At 46.2% G+C, this 16,457-nt stretch overlaps 1 protein-coding gene across 1 annotated transcript in view; it reads left to right on the forward strand.

The window, feature by feature from the left end:
- The first annotated feature begins 1,053 nt into the window (after nucleotides 1-1,053).
- Nucleotides 1,054-16,457, forward strand: part of cntfr (ciliary neurotrophic factor receptor) — a 200,688-nt gene continuing 185,284 nt past the window's right edge. The window contains exon 1 of the mRNA XM_076079893.1: nucleotides 1,054-1,348. The gene's annotated coding sequence lies outside the window, so the exon portion shown is untranslated. The remainder of the gene's footprint in view (nucleotides 1,349-16,457) is intronic.

Genomic DNA, 16,457 nt, shown 5'->3' on the forward strand with positions numbered 1-16,457 from the left:
AAAAGACTGCCCTCTTGGGTATTATTGCGATAATAAATGACTTTCAGGAGCCATTTATTTCAGTTCAAGGTCCTGAAATGTGGCACTGAAAGTTCCTGAACATTAAATGATAAATGTGTCAGGAGCTGATCAACTATCCATTGCACAAGCAGACCTGCATGCCGTACCGGCCGCATTTGTTAGAAAGAATAATGGTGCACCTGTGGTGTTTCGTGGCCTTGGCGATGTGTGTCCCCGAGAATATTTTCTCCAGAGACAATCCATCATCTTCTCAATTCATGTTGTGCGCTGGCTTTAAATATTTGAGAGCACGCGTGGCTTTTCGGGAAAAAAAAAGTTATGTCTCCGCGGCCACCGACATATATTTCACTTGAAACACTTGGTCTGTGGCATTTCCCATTGTTGTTCCTTAAAGTGTAATGGCTGTAATGCAATTGTATCAGCTTGCAGCAGAAGGTCAACTTTAAAAGGTTTTTCATTACTGAAAAGGTCAGCGCTTCCAGGTGTGAAGCATTGCCACGGCAGAGAAGAAGCTGGGAAAGTCAAGCACAACAAAAACAACAACATTTAACTGAATGAATTGTCTCCAACTCTATTAGACATATTTATTTCTTTGTTGTCTATAAGTCTGGCTAAAGGTGTGCACACATTTATCGTACGAACTCCCGTTGTTGCTATACTTCCTCTTGTTTGGGAATGTGTGTGTACATGCTGTATTGCTCTGTGTGTGTTTGTGTGTGTGTGTGTGTGTGTGTGTGTGTGTGTGTGTGTGTGTGTGTGTGTGTGTGTGTGTGTGTGTGTGTGTGTGTGTGTGTGTGCATGCTGTTCCTTCCACTACCCTGAGCAGTGGCTAGGGGGTGCACTGTGGACACGGTGTGTGTATGGGCAAGAGAGGGAGAGATGGGGAGAAAGAGAGAGAGTGTGTGTGTGTGTGTGTGTGTGTGTGTGTGTGTGTGTGTGTGTGTGTGTGTGTGTGTGTGTGTGTGTGTGTGTCTCAGTAATGTATTCCTGCCTGTGGCTGTGCTGGTCACATGGGGAGAGCAGCCTGTTTAAAACAGCCTCAGCTCGCTCACTCAGAGCAGTGCGAGACACAGAGACAGGCGCACACGTTCTCTCTCTCTCTCTCCCTCTCTCTCACTCTCTCTCCCTCGCTCTCTTTTACGCACGCATACACACACACACACACATACATGCTCATGCACGCAGACGGCAACTTTCCTCTATCAGACTGAAACAACACACACGCCGGGATAGACGCACTCCCCTTGCTACGGTGGAGAAGAGGATAAGGAGTGACAGATCAGAAAAAGACAGAGATACAGCAAAGAAAAGGAGAGGAGGTTCCCCTGTGAGTAACCAATTGATTTTTCTTTTCTTCTCATATTTGTGTTATTTAGATTTTATTTTTTTTTGGGACTTCTTCAGCGCTGTCTGACCGGGACCTGTAAGGGACTGAGAGAGGGGAAAGAGAGTTGGGATGGAAGGGACTGTGAGGGGACTGGGGGTGAAAAAGGAGGAAAGGTGACAGAAGAGAAGCGGGGATGGGGGTGCTAGTGCAACGCCCGGATGCCTCTCCATCAATATGTCCCTCTGTCTGCGGGATCTAATGCTGTTAATTAGCAGCGTGCGCTTGGAATGAGAGGAATGCTGCCGGCGCGCGGAGCTGGAGTGGAGGTTTTTTCTGCTTTGGGACTCTTGTGCTCTCCTGTGCGAGCATGTGTGCGTGTCCTCTCTGGGTTTTGCATGCCGGCTGCATCGTTGTTGAGCAGATTCCCGCGGAGACGCACGCCGCTCTGGCTGTGACTTAGAGAAAGTCATTGATATGCAGATGTGAGGGGGGGGTCCGTAGAACGCTGCGCTCCGGCGATATGAGTGATGTCTTGCAGCGAACAGTCTCTCCTCCTCCTTATCTCCTCCGTCCACCCGTATCTGTCCCTCACTGTCCTACCGACTCGCTGTCTCCTTTCTCTTTCATCCTCCCTTCTCTCTTCCCTCCCTGCTCCTCTTCTTGTTGCCGCCGCTGATCTCTTTCTCCCACGCACTCTCACTATCCTTCCCCGTCTCTGTCTTTTCATTAACTTTTCTCTCCCCGTCCGCAGCACCCCTCTTGTTTTTTTTTCTACGGCTCCTAAGCCCTACATGCTCTCCCCCCCGCTCTCTTTCCCGTTTTCTCCCCCACGCTGGTACATGCCGGTATACATAGTGGATTCCTCGGTTGCATAGAAAGAGAGAGGATCGCAGAGTTGTGAGGAGGGAGAAGGGGGTAAGAAAGAGAGAGGAATGAAGGGGAGAGTGGAAGGAGGGGAGGTAAGAGGGAGGGAGGGGGTGGGGGGCATTGAAAAGGCTGACACTGGCTCGGACAATTAGCCCGGGGAGTCCGTCCTGGGGTGCTATTCTGAGAGAGGCTTTGGGCCCTGGGCGCTGGGTCATGGGATGCCTTGACCCCTCCAGTCGACAGCTAGGCATGGGAGCCATTATCACGGGCCTGATTGATTAGCACTGAGCGGAAATCCCTTTTCTCTTCCCTCCTTGGGAGAAAAAGACGGGAGCTTTTTGTCCTTTTGCTGCTGCTGGTTTAGTATCTGCCCGCCTGAATGTGGAAGGCTCTGGCTCTTCTTTTTTTTTGTTTTACTGTTGTCAGTTAAGGAGGTCTGGTCTCTATATATCTTCTCTCTCTCTGGGCTTGTCGTTTTCTCTTTTAGGTTTTTTTTCTTCTCCTAGACAGCACGTGTGTGTGTGTGTGTGTGTGTGTGTGTGTGTGTGTGTGTTGGAGTGATTTCTTGAACTAACAAGACAGCCAAGTTGCCCTCTGAAAAAGGCGCTGCAAAGATTTGTGGGGGGGAAGGGGGGGGAGAATTTCCAAATATACAGACCTGATTGTGTTTTCACATTTACTTTTTTTCGCCCTCATTATTCTGCGAGCTATGTTATGCACCTGCAGAGATTGTTAGTGATGCATTTAGAGGTTACCTGGAGGTTAAGAGGAGGGAAGTCGAGAGAGAGAGAGAGAGAGAGAGAGAGAGAGAGAGAGAGAGAGAGAGAGAGAGAGAGAGAGAGAGAGAAAACTAGGTGACAAAAAAAAAGAAGATGAAGGAAAATGTGATAAAAGACGAGTGGTTGGGCGGCTCCGGAAATCAAGCTCCTCTCTTCAGTCTGTACGTTTCCCTTTTTATTGTGTCTCCATCTCGTTGCACTGTTTTGAACCCCCCCCCCCGGTCCCATGTCTCGCTAACTCTCGCTACTTACGCTCTCCCTCAACACCCCCCTCCTCAGACTGGGAGTTTAGCGGGGTGTTTAGCCCGGCTCACGGCTGATCAAAGCGGTGTGTGTCAGACCGAGCTTAGCCCAGGCACTCCTAATGGAGCACCGTTTTCATGCCTAGTTGGTGGTGGAGCGGGAGGGAGAGGTCGGGAGGAGGAGGAGAAGAAGTGGAAGGGGGGTGCAAATAGAAACACTGGCAGAAAGAGTTCAAGGGAGGGAAAGACAGACAGACAGACAGACAGACAGATGGAGAAGAGGGGGTACAAATAGGCTAAGAGCGGCGCAGATGAGGGCAGACAGGCTAAAAGGGGAAATAGTGAAAAAAGAATACCGGGGGCAAAGACACTTGTTGTCAAAAGCACATAGGGAGGCACAAAGCCCGAGACGGGCGCATAGAGAGACGGAGACAGGCAGTAAATGTCTCTCCAGTCCTTTTTTTTAATGGAGGGACGTTGCACCAGTGCATACAGTTAAGGCCAGCACAGGATAGCTCCCACACATGGTTTGGTTTTAGGCTGGAAGCAACAGCAGACGGGAAGAGGCCTGTGTGTGTGAGAGAGAGAGAGATAACGAGACAAAGAGAGGTGTGTGTGTGAGTGTGTGTGTGTGTGTGTGTGTGTGTGTGTGTCTGTGTGCATGGCAAGCATCTGTGTGCCTGGCTGTGTGCGCCCATAACCCACCAGACAGGCATGCATGTAAACCGTATATTGATTTTTAACCGACCATAAAAAGCCGCCCGGGCTTCTTGGACAATGACCCTGAATCTTAAAGTTTTTACGTGTTCTTATTAAGACATTTTTTTTCTGAAGAGGAAAGTAATTTAATTTCTCAGTAGACTAAGGAGGGGGGAAGTGAGTATTATAACCTTGAGAAAGGTAAAGTCCGTAAATTGGAGAATGGTATTTCCGTCTTATCAAGGGGCCGGTGATGATTGAGAAAAAGACGGTGGTGACATTTTAAAGTGATTCTCAAGGAACTGTGGGGCACAAATTGATTGAGAAGTGATGTCGGGGTTGATTAACTGTCACTTATTAAAAGGCTGCCACTCAAAGCGTGCGTGCATTTCTGCTTCAACTGTAGATACTTCTGAACTTTTATTCTTCTCTCCCCCCGTCATTCTTTCTCTTCTATTTCTTCCTTTCCCTTTTCGGCCACATAATCCATTATTTTACTCATTTCTCTGTCTCCTCCCCTTCTCTCATCGTCCTTCCAACTTTCCTTTCCCTTTTATATCCCTCCCTCCCTTGCTCACCCTCCCTCTCTATTGCAGACTTCCCACCCTGCATCCTTCTCTTTTACTCTCTCAGGTCCACTCTGTTTTACCTTCTCTTCACCCCCCCCCCCCCTCTCTCCTTGACTCTCCTCTCCTATCCCCACCTTGCAATGCTGGTGTTTATGCTTCAGACAGAAGAAAGGTAAGGTAAAACTAGGATAATATTTCCCCTAACATACTTACTGCCTGGGTAAACATCCTCGGACAGATGTCCGAGCGTGGACCTGATCAGAGGGGGCGGGTGGGTGGGGTGGGGGGTGCGAATCTCACTGCTGTAAAGTACACAAAGGCAACAAATTGGAAGCCGGTGTGGAGAGGGAAGGAGGGAAGGAGGGAGGGAGGGGAGGCATGAAAAAGTTTTTTGAGGGCACAGGGAAGGTTGGGTTCTGAGGCGGTTTTTTTTGAGGCAAAGAGCAATGTAGGAAAACCTTCAAGGGAAGTTCGCAGGCTTCTTCCTTTTAGCTGCCACTGACCATCGCTATCGAATGACAAACGTCACTTTATTATGAACAATAGAAACTTTTGGCTGGTTTCTCTGCGAGCAGGTGTCTGTACTGGGCCAAAGATTGCATGCTGGCGAAATAACCTCTAATCTACAATCGCAAGTGGACCGTGAGCGTCTGCGGTTCAGCAAGACTGCAACACGATTCATCAAGTTGATAGCGCTCAATTTGGATCTCCAGCAAGTAGCTCTATAAAGTAAGGTATGAAAAACGAAGTAGGCTAAACCTGCGTTCACTTCGTCAGACATATTTAATCAACATTTCATAATTCATGCTGCTCATCTAAGTTTCAGTTCCATTCAGCTGCCACTAAAAACTGTTACGTCTTTGCCGTCTCAACCTAAAAGGAGATGACAGATGTCGACTGAATCTTTGAGTTTGAGATAATTACTACTTTAGATACTTGTAGATGTTAGAAGCTGAACCTTATTACATCTGATAAAGGATTGAAAAGGATTTGGATTTCATAAGGCTGCTTCACTTAATTTGTGTTGGGAAGGGAATAAATGAATATGTGGTCTGGTTAAGTGTACTTGTGTGCACATGCAACAGGGGTGGAACGGTACGTGTTTTCGGACAAAAAACAAATTTGCATATCTGTGGATGCACTTCAAACATTTAACTTACGACTTGTAAGACTTAAGACTTGTGTCTGCAACGACCAATGCTGTAATGTAATTGGCTAACCCCCCCATCTAGACTGCAAGTCTATCAGACATATTTTTCACATATATACGACTCACACAATACCCTTTTAAAATGTCACGGAATAGCTGTGTCTCTGGCTGCGAAGCAGCAGCTGAGCGGCGATGATGCAGTCAAATGTATGTGCAGTTTTTTTAACTGCTATAGCTGTTAGCCAAACACACCGTCCAAAACAATAAAAGTGGGGTAAACTGCTTTCCTCACTGTGTGTCTGGCTGCAGAGCAGTGGCTGGGGGTTGGCGATGCACTCAGCTGTGTTATTTCTAGCGGCTCCTACCGGCTGCGGGACGGTAAAGAGAAGTGCAGTGAGGAGTCAGCAGGCCGTCACAGTAGCAGTATAAAACTGAAATGAAAGGTGTTTTGAGGAAGTGTGAGTCACTTGCAACCACAAGAGGTCCTTGAGCACGCAGGTGTGACTTGGCTCCTAAAATAGTATGCAGTCTTCTGCAGCAGAATACGAGATAAGCCGTGGACAGACACAGAGGTGCACACTCACTCACGGGCACAAGCACGCAAGTGATCGCATTAGTCTCCTGGCAGAGATAATTATTATTATAAAAAATTGTTTTTGTTCGAAAACGTAGCAAACCGTGAACCCAAAACCGAGTACTGAATTTAGGCCGACCTAACATGCACACATATTACCTCAGTAAAACAAATATTTGTAGGCAACGAGCCTCCAAACGGCAGCGAAGACATGAGGAAGCCCGTTGCTCCCGTTCAGCAAACGCACAACTCCCACACTTTCTCCGTCTACCCTCTCTCTCTCTCTTTAGTCAGATATGCCACTTGCTGTGTGCTTTTATCTGAACACACCTAAGGGTTGAAGACATGACAAGATTTTGTTGAGATTCGGTCCCAATTAAGCCGCCTCAAATGTATTTCAGAGAACCGCATTTTACAACGGTTTCCTCTCTGCACCCTGAGCTGGATGATTCGGCTCGGAGGGGGGGCCTCGTTGTGTAATTATTTCGGTAATCCGAGAGAACTCTTGTGCTTTCTTTGTACATTTATAATACGGGGAGGACATAAAACACCCTCTAATGCCATAACTCATACTATACCCTCTTATTATGCACCAGGACCTTCAATTATGGAAAGCTGTGAAATGTTTTTTTTTTTTTTTTTTACTTTCTTTCTTGCCGTCTTCGTGTTCTTTTTTGAAAGTGCCTGTTTCTCAGCTTGTGAGTCAGCGTCTATCAGTCTGCCTTTATGTCCGTCAACTTACTGTGTGTTCTAGGGGGTCAGCTCGTGTGTTTATCTGCTTGCCTCGGCTGCATTTTCATCCTTAGACAGCTCTCCTCAGTCAGCCCCTGTAGCAGTCTTGTAGCCAAATAGCCGAATAGAAAAGTGTGACTCCAACTTTTCTTGATCAAAGCAAATGAGGGATGAAAGGAGGGAAATGGATAAACCCTATTATGAATATGCATCACCCCCCCCCCCCCCCCCCCCACACACACCCACTCAAACTATCCGTTACTCCTCTATACACATGCACACCCACACGAATGCACAAAAAAAGCTGCCCCGTCCAGTAGGGGGCGCTTCACCTCCTAAGCTGTATTGTAATATCGTATTTGCAGTGGACACCCCCACACACAGCTATTGGACCGATGCCGCTCACTTTAATCTATCTAATATAATACTACAAACACACTTGGTTTTATATTAATTTGACACATGCAAGACCTATTGCTTGCTCAGTACATGTTGAAAACAATGATTAGTATGTGAAGCTATGCTGCATTTAATAATGCCATATAGGCACGATAGGAAGAATGGGGAAAACTTACTTTTTTTTCGATTTGGGAACATTCATATTTTTCTGAACCAAAAAAAAAAGGAAATTAAGCCCAGGTTTCATCATGTCACATTGTTAAAGCTGTTTGCTAACCGTTTGTAACTGATACAAGCCGTGTATTGGCTGAATCGTGTTAATTTAGATGTAAGTACCAGTCGTATTGGTTTTTCACCCATTTTCCCAATAGTTTCTCAGTAACTTCTCTAGTTATTTTTGGTCAGGTATAGCAGTTATATGTTAGTGCTCAGAAATAACCCAATACCTCTTACTTTTCCCCACTCAGCAGCTCATCTGTATGAAAGGAAGTGAACGTGACATTAGCCTGTACGAAAATCAATTACTCCCGCAATCACCTGCTCCTTTTGAAGAAGTGCATGGCCGCACAGTATGACTGTTAAAGAGCAGACGTTTTATAGTTTGATCTATACATTAATCATTTAAATATCGGCGGAGCGATACGCTTTGATCCTTGAGGTGCTATTTTCTTTTAAACTATGCACATCTTTTGTTAAAACGTCTATGGCTCTTGTTTTTGTGAAATTTTCATTATCTTTTTTCTGTTTTTTCTGTTGATAAAGTTATGTAGGCGGCGGTCTCATCGTCGTCCGTTCATCCGTGGCATCTATTGCTGGTCACGCTGCGGTTCTTCTATTTATTTAGAAATAACAAGAAATACATCACTGCCAGTGTAGGAGAGTTTTTTAGTTATTTTCTTTTTTTTTCAATACAGGCGGGGGAAGGGAAATGGTATTTTGAAATATGACGAAATTACCCGGTGCTGTGAAATGTTGCCTGCTTTCTGCATCCTAAGACAAGGTGTGAAAGGGGGGCGAGGGAAGAGATGTGTGACAGCCCGGGAGATTTACGGGACACGAGAAAGAAGCCGGCAAGACTGTGGCCACTCTCGAGGGAGCGGAGAGACCCAGAGGTCAGGAGAAGTGACAGCAAAAGTTGAGTCGAACAACAGGGCGAGAATGCTTTTACCTGGGGGAGAATGGGGGGGGGGGGGGGGGGGGGGGGGATACAACGGACACAGAAGACCTGAAAGGACAGAGGTGAGGCTAAGCATAGCTTGCAACATATGTGACTTGTTGAGGGAAGGATTTAAAGAGACAGGAGGACTGGAGAGACGACTCGAGAGGTTAGGGGGAGGCTGACAACAAAAGTGATTGTGGTGTGCAGAGGAGAGCATGAAAGTAGAAGAACATAGGAGATTCAATTACGGAGCAGGAGACAGTTTTACTGAAGGATACCATCAGGCGTGATTGGGACTAGAAGGATAGTGGCACAAGACGGGAGGCAATGAGAGGGCCAGATAGACCCGGTCGAGGCTAACGGCAAACGTGATTGCGGTCAAATATGGTAGAAGAGGACTCGAAGCAATGGGAAGGGGTGTGGAAGAGAAGGGAGGAAATTAGCGGTTAGGAAAAACTATCAACTATCACATGACTGTGATCAGTGTGCAGCAAGAGAAGAGCATAAGAAAAGGATGGGGCCCAAAACAAAGGAAGGTTGGTGAGAACAGGGGGAAGACCTAACACCATTATGGCCGCTTGCGTGATTGAGGTCAGAGAAGAGGAAGAGGTGCGGTGATTAGAGAAAATGAAAAGGGGGACAGGTTTGGGGTCGAGGCGATGCTCGGGGATCAGTGGTCGCTGCGCGGAATACAAACGGAAGGAGAGATGGGAGATCAAATGCGGTGAGGGGAGACGGGACACTACAGTACACCAGTAGAAACGGCAGGTCTCCTTCAATCACACGTCGTCTTCTCCGGACACAAGTGTGTGAAAGGCGGTCGCCGGTACACTTTGGAACAGACAAAATAACCTGGAAACATTAGGTAATTGGATTTTTTTTGGTTTTCGTAGCTGTATGTGCTATTTAGGTCTGCTCTCGGAGTACATCCCCAGTGGGATGCTGAAACACAGCCACCCTCATTTATGTTCATGTTTACTTCTGATTTTAAACTCAAATCGAGACCTGACACCCCCGCCCGTGTAGGAAATGTTCTGGGATGGAGACGCTTTATTAATAATGCAATACGTTCAAAATGATTGGATTCTTTTGAAGAGAATATGCAGAGATATCTCTATCTATTTTGCGGGGGATACTTCAGATCTATTTATTCATGAAATATATATAGGCTGTTGAGGCTCTGCCGCTGGCACTGCTGTCTGTAGGTGTGTGTGTGTGGGTGTGTGTGTGTTTGCGTAACTTTATGGACAGTCAATCCAAATAGTGCGTGAAGTTGCTGTCTGTACATGAGTGTTACTGCTTATGTGCATCTCTTTCCACATCCGTCCATATATTTGCTTGTTGATGTGTATATAAGCTCGACTTTATGCATAACTGTGTGCGTGTGTGAGAGAGTGAGTGCCTCTCTCTGAGCCGGGGGCTTTTAATCTATTAAAGCCTGATCCTTAAACACTAATCAATGCACCCTTTTATATTTCCATTACAGTGCAGAGGCAAAGGGATAAATAAAGCATGACAGTGGAGCTCAGTTGAGGTCACACAACGCTGGAATATCCCGATGGTCGTCCAAACACAATAGACCTATTTGTGTCAAAAACAGGTTGCAGCGCTGCAAACAACTCGTTTCATACCAGATTTAGCATCGAAATAATGATGGCGGCACGATGGTGCAGTGGTTGGTAAGTGCTGTCGCCTCACAGTAAGACGTTTCTGTGCTTTGGTTTCCTCCCACGGTCCAAAGCCGTGCAGGTTAGATCAGTTGGCCGCTCTATTGCCCATATGTGTGAATGTGAGCTGAGTGGTTGTCCGTCTCTATGAGTCAGCCCTGAAATTCACTGGGGACCGGTCCAGGGTGCAGCCCACCTCTCGCCTTCTGGTTGACCTTCAATATTTTAGGGAGGTTATGTAGGATTTAGCGGCATCTGGCAGTGTTGTTGCAGATCCCAGACCAGCTGAACCCCCCCCCTCCCTCCGCTCACTCCTCCCTTTCCAAGTATGTGGTTATGTAACTGAGTGCAAAACCGCGGCAGCGCCGTCGGTCTCGCTCAAGAGGCCATCCTTGCCATGATATCATTACTTTTTGAGCAACGGATGCCAGATACCAACTGGCGGTCCCATCAGTTTTGCACTCTGCGGCTCTCGTTGCCGCAGTTTTCGCAAGAGTGTCAAACAGATAACGTTAAAACACGAAATGCCCGCTCTAGAGCCGCTCTTTGGTTTGTCTGTTCTGGGCAACTGTAGAAACATGGCGGTGCAACATGGCAAACTCTGTGAAGAGGACCCGCTCCCTATGTAGATATGAAGGGCTCATTCTATATATTATATTATATTCCATCTCTGCTAACAGATCCCAAACATACTCATATGCCAACCAGTAAATTAAATTATCTATATTTGTGTATAAAATGTGGCATCTACGACCTGAACCATCTCATCTGTGTCCCCGCATTTAAAAGGATGATGTTGCGTATACCTGACACTTCCTCTTTTCATTAAGACGGATAATTGCCTGTGCTTGCATGAGAATCTGTGTCTTTTGTGCAGCGTGCTCTGTCAGCAGCCTCACGTCGTTGTCCTCCGACCCCTCTGTTTCTTCTTTAAACGTAGTGCTCCTCACTCACTGCATTGCATCACGTATTCCCTTTGGGCCGCGTTTAACTGGTGATATATGCACTGTAGCATTCAGCTGTCAGGAGAGAACACTTTCAAGCCATGCAGCCGACAACATGCGCTCCCGTTTTAGGGATGATTTACAGCAAATGACTGCGGGGCATTTAAACCCACTGAACTGACAGTATTCGCCTCTTCACAGAGCACACTTTATTAGCTACGTCTGCTTGTGTACGTTTCCCTCAACCCCAATTAATTTAGTGTACTTAAGTGGCAGATTCGCCTTAGACTGAGCTAGCCCTTGGAGTCTACTTTATTAGTGTTGTCTGGGTAACCCCCCACCCCCTGCAAACCCCACCCATCCCCTCAGTTCCAACATGCACACGCACACATTTATTTTGCCACACTTAGCATACACACGAACATATTTTTTTTTTCCTCTTCCTTCGCCGGAGAGTGTACGTGTGTGTGTGTTTTTCCGCTCCACTGTGGTAGGTTATTAGCGATGTCTCCTTTGATAGTTAGGGTGCACGCTTGATTATGGCTGAAAGGGAGTGGGCCGGGCGCTGGGCCGGAGGAAGTCTGCCTAATGATATTAACAACATCCTTTATTGGGTGGCTACTGCTGGGAGAGGGAGGGAGAGGAGTAAAGAGGAGGGAGGGAGGGAGGGGGGAATAGAGTGAAAGAGTGGGGAGTTGGATAAAAAAGGGAAATGGGGGAGAGAATATTTTTGGTGAATCAAAGAGACAGTGTGTGGAGGGCAAGGGGGGGTGGGGGGGGGGGGGGGGGGGGACTTTGTCACGGGATTTAGCCAGAACTAAATAAGGAAAAAGGTCGATAGAGAGAAGGCAGATAAAAAAATACACAGCAGAATTATGAGAGAGGGTTTAATCTCGACTGACCCAACGCTATGGTGGGAGATATTCTCGCTCCATCCTGATATATTTCACAAAACTGTTACTGCCGCTCTGCACCACTAATAGAAACTTGGCAGTCGTATCAAAAATCGCCTAGAATCCCCATCCGGCTCCATCATGGAGGCCCACTGGAGGGTTAGCTGTGTGTAAATAATGGCTGGGTGTGGAACAGCTGCGCAGGACAAAACAGAGATACCTGGGAAAGAGATTGTTGTGATGCCGATTGTAATCTCATTCTCGTGCAAAACGCTCGGGACTGGTTTCGATTAAATGAAGTAAAGTCTAGTTTTAAAGAAGGAACAAAAGTCAAACTTGGGAGGCCAGAAAGTCGAAGCCGATTTAACCCGACAGCTGAGTCTGAATGAGGAGCATCTGTGGGTTGAATGCTGTCAGGGAATTTGAGGTCGGATGTTTTTCGCTGTCAGGGGTGGCTTTTCAAATTCAATTCAATTGAAAATGAGCTTTTAATTTGAGCCAGTATCCTTTCATTGTCTCGTTTACAGTCATCACTTCTGACAGTTTATAATCGCGTTAATTATCGTCGCCATATCCGTGTATTTGTTCGCAAACGCACGAAGAAAATATGCGCATTGTTCCTCTCCTAATGTTCTCAACTCCATACAAATGTGGATGCATCATCCACACATGGTCTGCGGTGGTACTTTCCAACACGCATTCAACACATGTACACGCTACATCCGCTGCCGCGCACAAAAGGCACAGAGCGAATGGAGCGGGATTATTTACATAACCGGTTTATGTGCTTTTGTGTTGCTGAAAGACATCAACAGACACAAAATGAGATTGAGGTGTCTTTTGTGAAACCGGCATTGTGTGGTAGAGAGAGCTGAATGCACATGCACTTACAGAGAGATACACGCTATTACCGCATGGAAGTGTATTCAAGACAAAACTACCTGAGTAGCGATAAACAGAATTTACAGTCTGCAAATCGAATTCACACAAGAGATACATTTTTTTCCAGATTCGTAAGAGCACTTGAGTTTCCCTCGAAAAAGACACACAGGGTCAAGGGAGGTAACCCGAATCTCACAGGATAATGCTGTACTCTAAGGTCAAATTAAATGGATTTAATTCTGCTTGTTCCTTTTTAGTTTAGATACAAAGGCTACAAAAGCTTTGAACATAGTGTGCAGAAGAAGCCTTACTGCGCTCTTAAAATCTAGAGGCGTCACCCAGCATGAACGGAAAGGACAATCTGCGGCCTTGTCTTAAACAAACTTCAGTCACTTCTATAAAGAAATGGCAATGGCGCAGCTTTTTTGGAGAAAGCCAATGCACGAAACGGCATATGTTACCGCGGATGCAATCAAAAGACAATGTTCTACCCTGTCTAAACGCAACCACCGACACTTGCAGAAACACACACACACACACACACACACACATGCGCAGACAGTAAACGACAGTGTGTTGATTGTTAAGCAGCACCAATCCACATCTCCCACAAACACCCAGTGAAAGATGTCACTTTGAGAAGCCACACCAAAAAAAAAAGTCAGGGCTGGCAATTTCCTCTGTTTACTTTGGCGAGGTGCCCAAGGTCCCATACTCCTCCCAGATGTGTGTGACTGTGTGTGTGACCGTGTGCTGGCATATTTGCGGGCATGTCGGTCCCTGCAAGAGTGTGTGTCAGCTATCTGGCATTTCTGTTTGTCTGTCTGAGATCCTGTGTGTGTGTGTGTGAGAGAGAGAGAACAAGACAAAGCGAGAAAGATAAACTCATTCTCTTGCACCGTGTCTCTCACTGCAAGCGGCGTCAGCATCTCTCCGCACCTGTGGCTAAGGGGACATATCAAACGCGCCCAAGTCAACAGTCACACTCTATCACACGGCACACAAGCAAACACAGACGGATGCTCGGGCGCAAGCCAAATGCAGCGACGACATTTCTGAAATCCACACATCCTCAGTTTGCAATAATGGGTGTCAGCGCGTAGACAATGTGTCACCCACGCGCAAAGACACCCACTCATCCGTCGGAGTTAAGGTGACATTTGCATTTTCCCACGATCCTCACGCAGGTAGAATGTGAATGCCCTCAATTTCTACGTGTGTGTGTGTGTGTGTGTGTGTGGGAGAGATGGCACTCGCCCATGTAGAGTTCAGAATAGTGCCTTATCGGGAAGGAGTAGAAAAGCAAAATACACTCACGAACTTTAAATGAAGTCTTTTGACCTGATTTGCACGCGTGTGATAGTTGCCTTTTTAATAAGCCTCGCCGCTTAAATCAAATACCGTTTTCAACATTAGACACTTGGAATGCTCTTGTGCCTTGGAGAAGCAGGTCCCCTCACATCGATGTCCTTCCAGCGAACCGACACTGTCAATATGGAAACAGCCCTGGCAAAGACAAAAAGCGGACAGAGCGTGCAAACTGGCGGCTCGAAGCGCCACAGTTCTTCGGCCAACGAATTGATGTGTGGTGGATAAAAACCCTGGTCCAAACAACAGCTGAGCACACCATCTGTTTCCCCGCGATGCCACTCTTTAGGGATACCTATTTTGATTCATTTTTATTCCCCTTGTCCTTTCATGGCCAATGCTATCATCCTGCGTTTTACTGCCGCCTTGTTCTCATTGTCATTGCATTTGTGTTATTGGGTGCAGTTTTGTCAGAGCTGGCCATCTTGTTGGTGCTTATCTTTTTCTTTTTTTTTTTATTGTAAAAGCTCTTTTTTTGTTTTTTGTTGAATGCATCTCCTCTGCTTTTTTCAGCACAGCATTTCGTCCTTTTAAAAAATAAAAACCCGTTTTGGGTAGTGGTGTAACAGATCCGTGATCCCCCTCTAGCAGCAATATAAAATACATATTATAGAGGGAATTAGGACCCGTTAACTTCCTAACACCAGCTCTGAGCAGCCTATGATACCGAAGAAAAACTACTAATGCCAAGAGGTTTTTTTAAATCAATAAAAATGCATTCTTTTATTTCCTATTTTCAATTAACCGCTATAGATGATTATATCAAAGTAAGATGATAACATTTATAATTGTTTATGGATTACACTGACTTTGGGGTGGTTGAAATTATTTTTCAGGACGTTGTTGACAAAAAATAGTCCGGAGCCTTTTATGCAGGCTGCTATAGTAAAACAACAGAACAACTAAAACAATCTATATCGGCCAATGTGGCTCATCGATGATCGGCAATCAGCAACAGCGGCAGAAAAACATGACATGACACATCCCTAAAAGTAAAATGTGCTCCCTTTCTTTTCTGCTGGTCCAATCCGTGACTCAAAACCGTGATACGATCCCTGAACCAGGAGTTTTGTGATCCTTTTCCACTTTACTTTTGGGCCAAGGTGATTTCTGCCACTGTTGTGTTCATTATGGTTTTCAAATGTGGCTTCTCCCAAATAAAAAAACACAGCGGCGGCAGAATTATGCCCAGCAACCTTCAGGTGCTTTCTCTGCCACTGCTGTGTTCATTATGTTTTTGTGGATCGGGCCACATTTGGAAACCGACGGAGCCGTCAGCAGAGAGCCCAGGGGCGGCAGTCATACTCGCCTTCTGCCATCCCTCCCTCCAGATGCAACCTTTACATGCTCCATCTGTGGCTCTGTGATCGCTCTCAACAGCCACCTGCAGCGCTGCCATCGCTGACAGGCACCACCACAATTGGTCTCATCCAACCCAATTTCAGTGACATTGTCTTTGTGAATGACAAGCCCTTGTCTGTTTGAAAGACTGTTTCTGTTTTTTTTTCTTTTCCAAACCTGCAACACAATTTTCTCTTCTTGTGATCTTGAATCCTGGCTGCCGGATCAACAATGACAGCTGTACAAGATAATTGAAAATTCATAGTGAATCCGCCATAAGGAGGAGGGGTGACGCGTTGAAATAAACATATGGCGTGCGCGCTCTTTGCACACTTTGCATGGTGTGTAAATGTACGAGCGTGGGGTCTGTACCTGCTTGTGAGTGAGATAACTAGTGCGCTTGGATACGTGCGAGAAGTGGATTCGATTTTACTGGAAGGCATGTTAAACAGTCGGTCAATTTCCTGCCGCACGGACCCCCCCCCCCCCCCCATAACTAATTCCTCGATTTCCTCACAACACATTACCGATGCATTATTGGTCGTGGACATTATATGGTCCCACATATTCTGCCTCTGGGGAAGCATCGAATTGCCTGTGCGTTTTGTGTGAGCGAGTGAAAGACAGAGTCACATGTGAGCCAACAGTGTTTAATCCCCCAGTTGGAGAAGATTTAGTGTCTTGTTAATGGAGTTTTCAAAGAAGTAAGAATTTTGGCTGGCTTCATTTGAATTTCATGGCTTTTTGTTAATCGTCTGTTTCTAGAGCTGCAACCAATTTGTGATGGGAAATCATCTTCCAGTACCTCAAAGAAGATTCTTTTTATTGACTCCTAATACACATG

Source organism: Anarhichas minor, unplaced genomic scaffold (genome assembly GCF_050575085.1).
Source record: "Anarhichas minor isolate MPS153535 unplaced genomic scaffold, ASM5057508v1 ptg000073l, whole genome shotgun sequence".
NCBI classification, from domain to species: domain Eukaryota; kingdom Metazoa; phylum Chordata; class Actinopteri; order Perciformes; family Anarhichadidae; genus Anarhichas; species Anarhichas minor.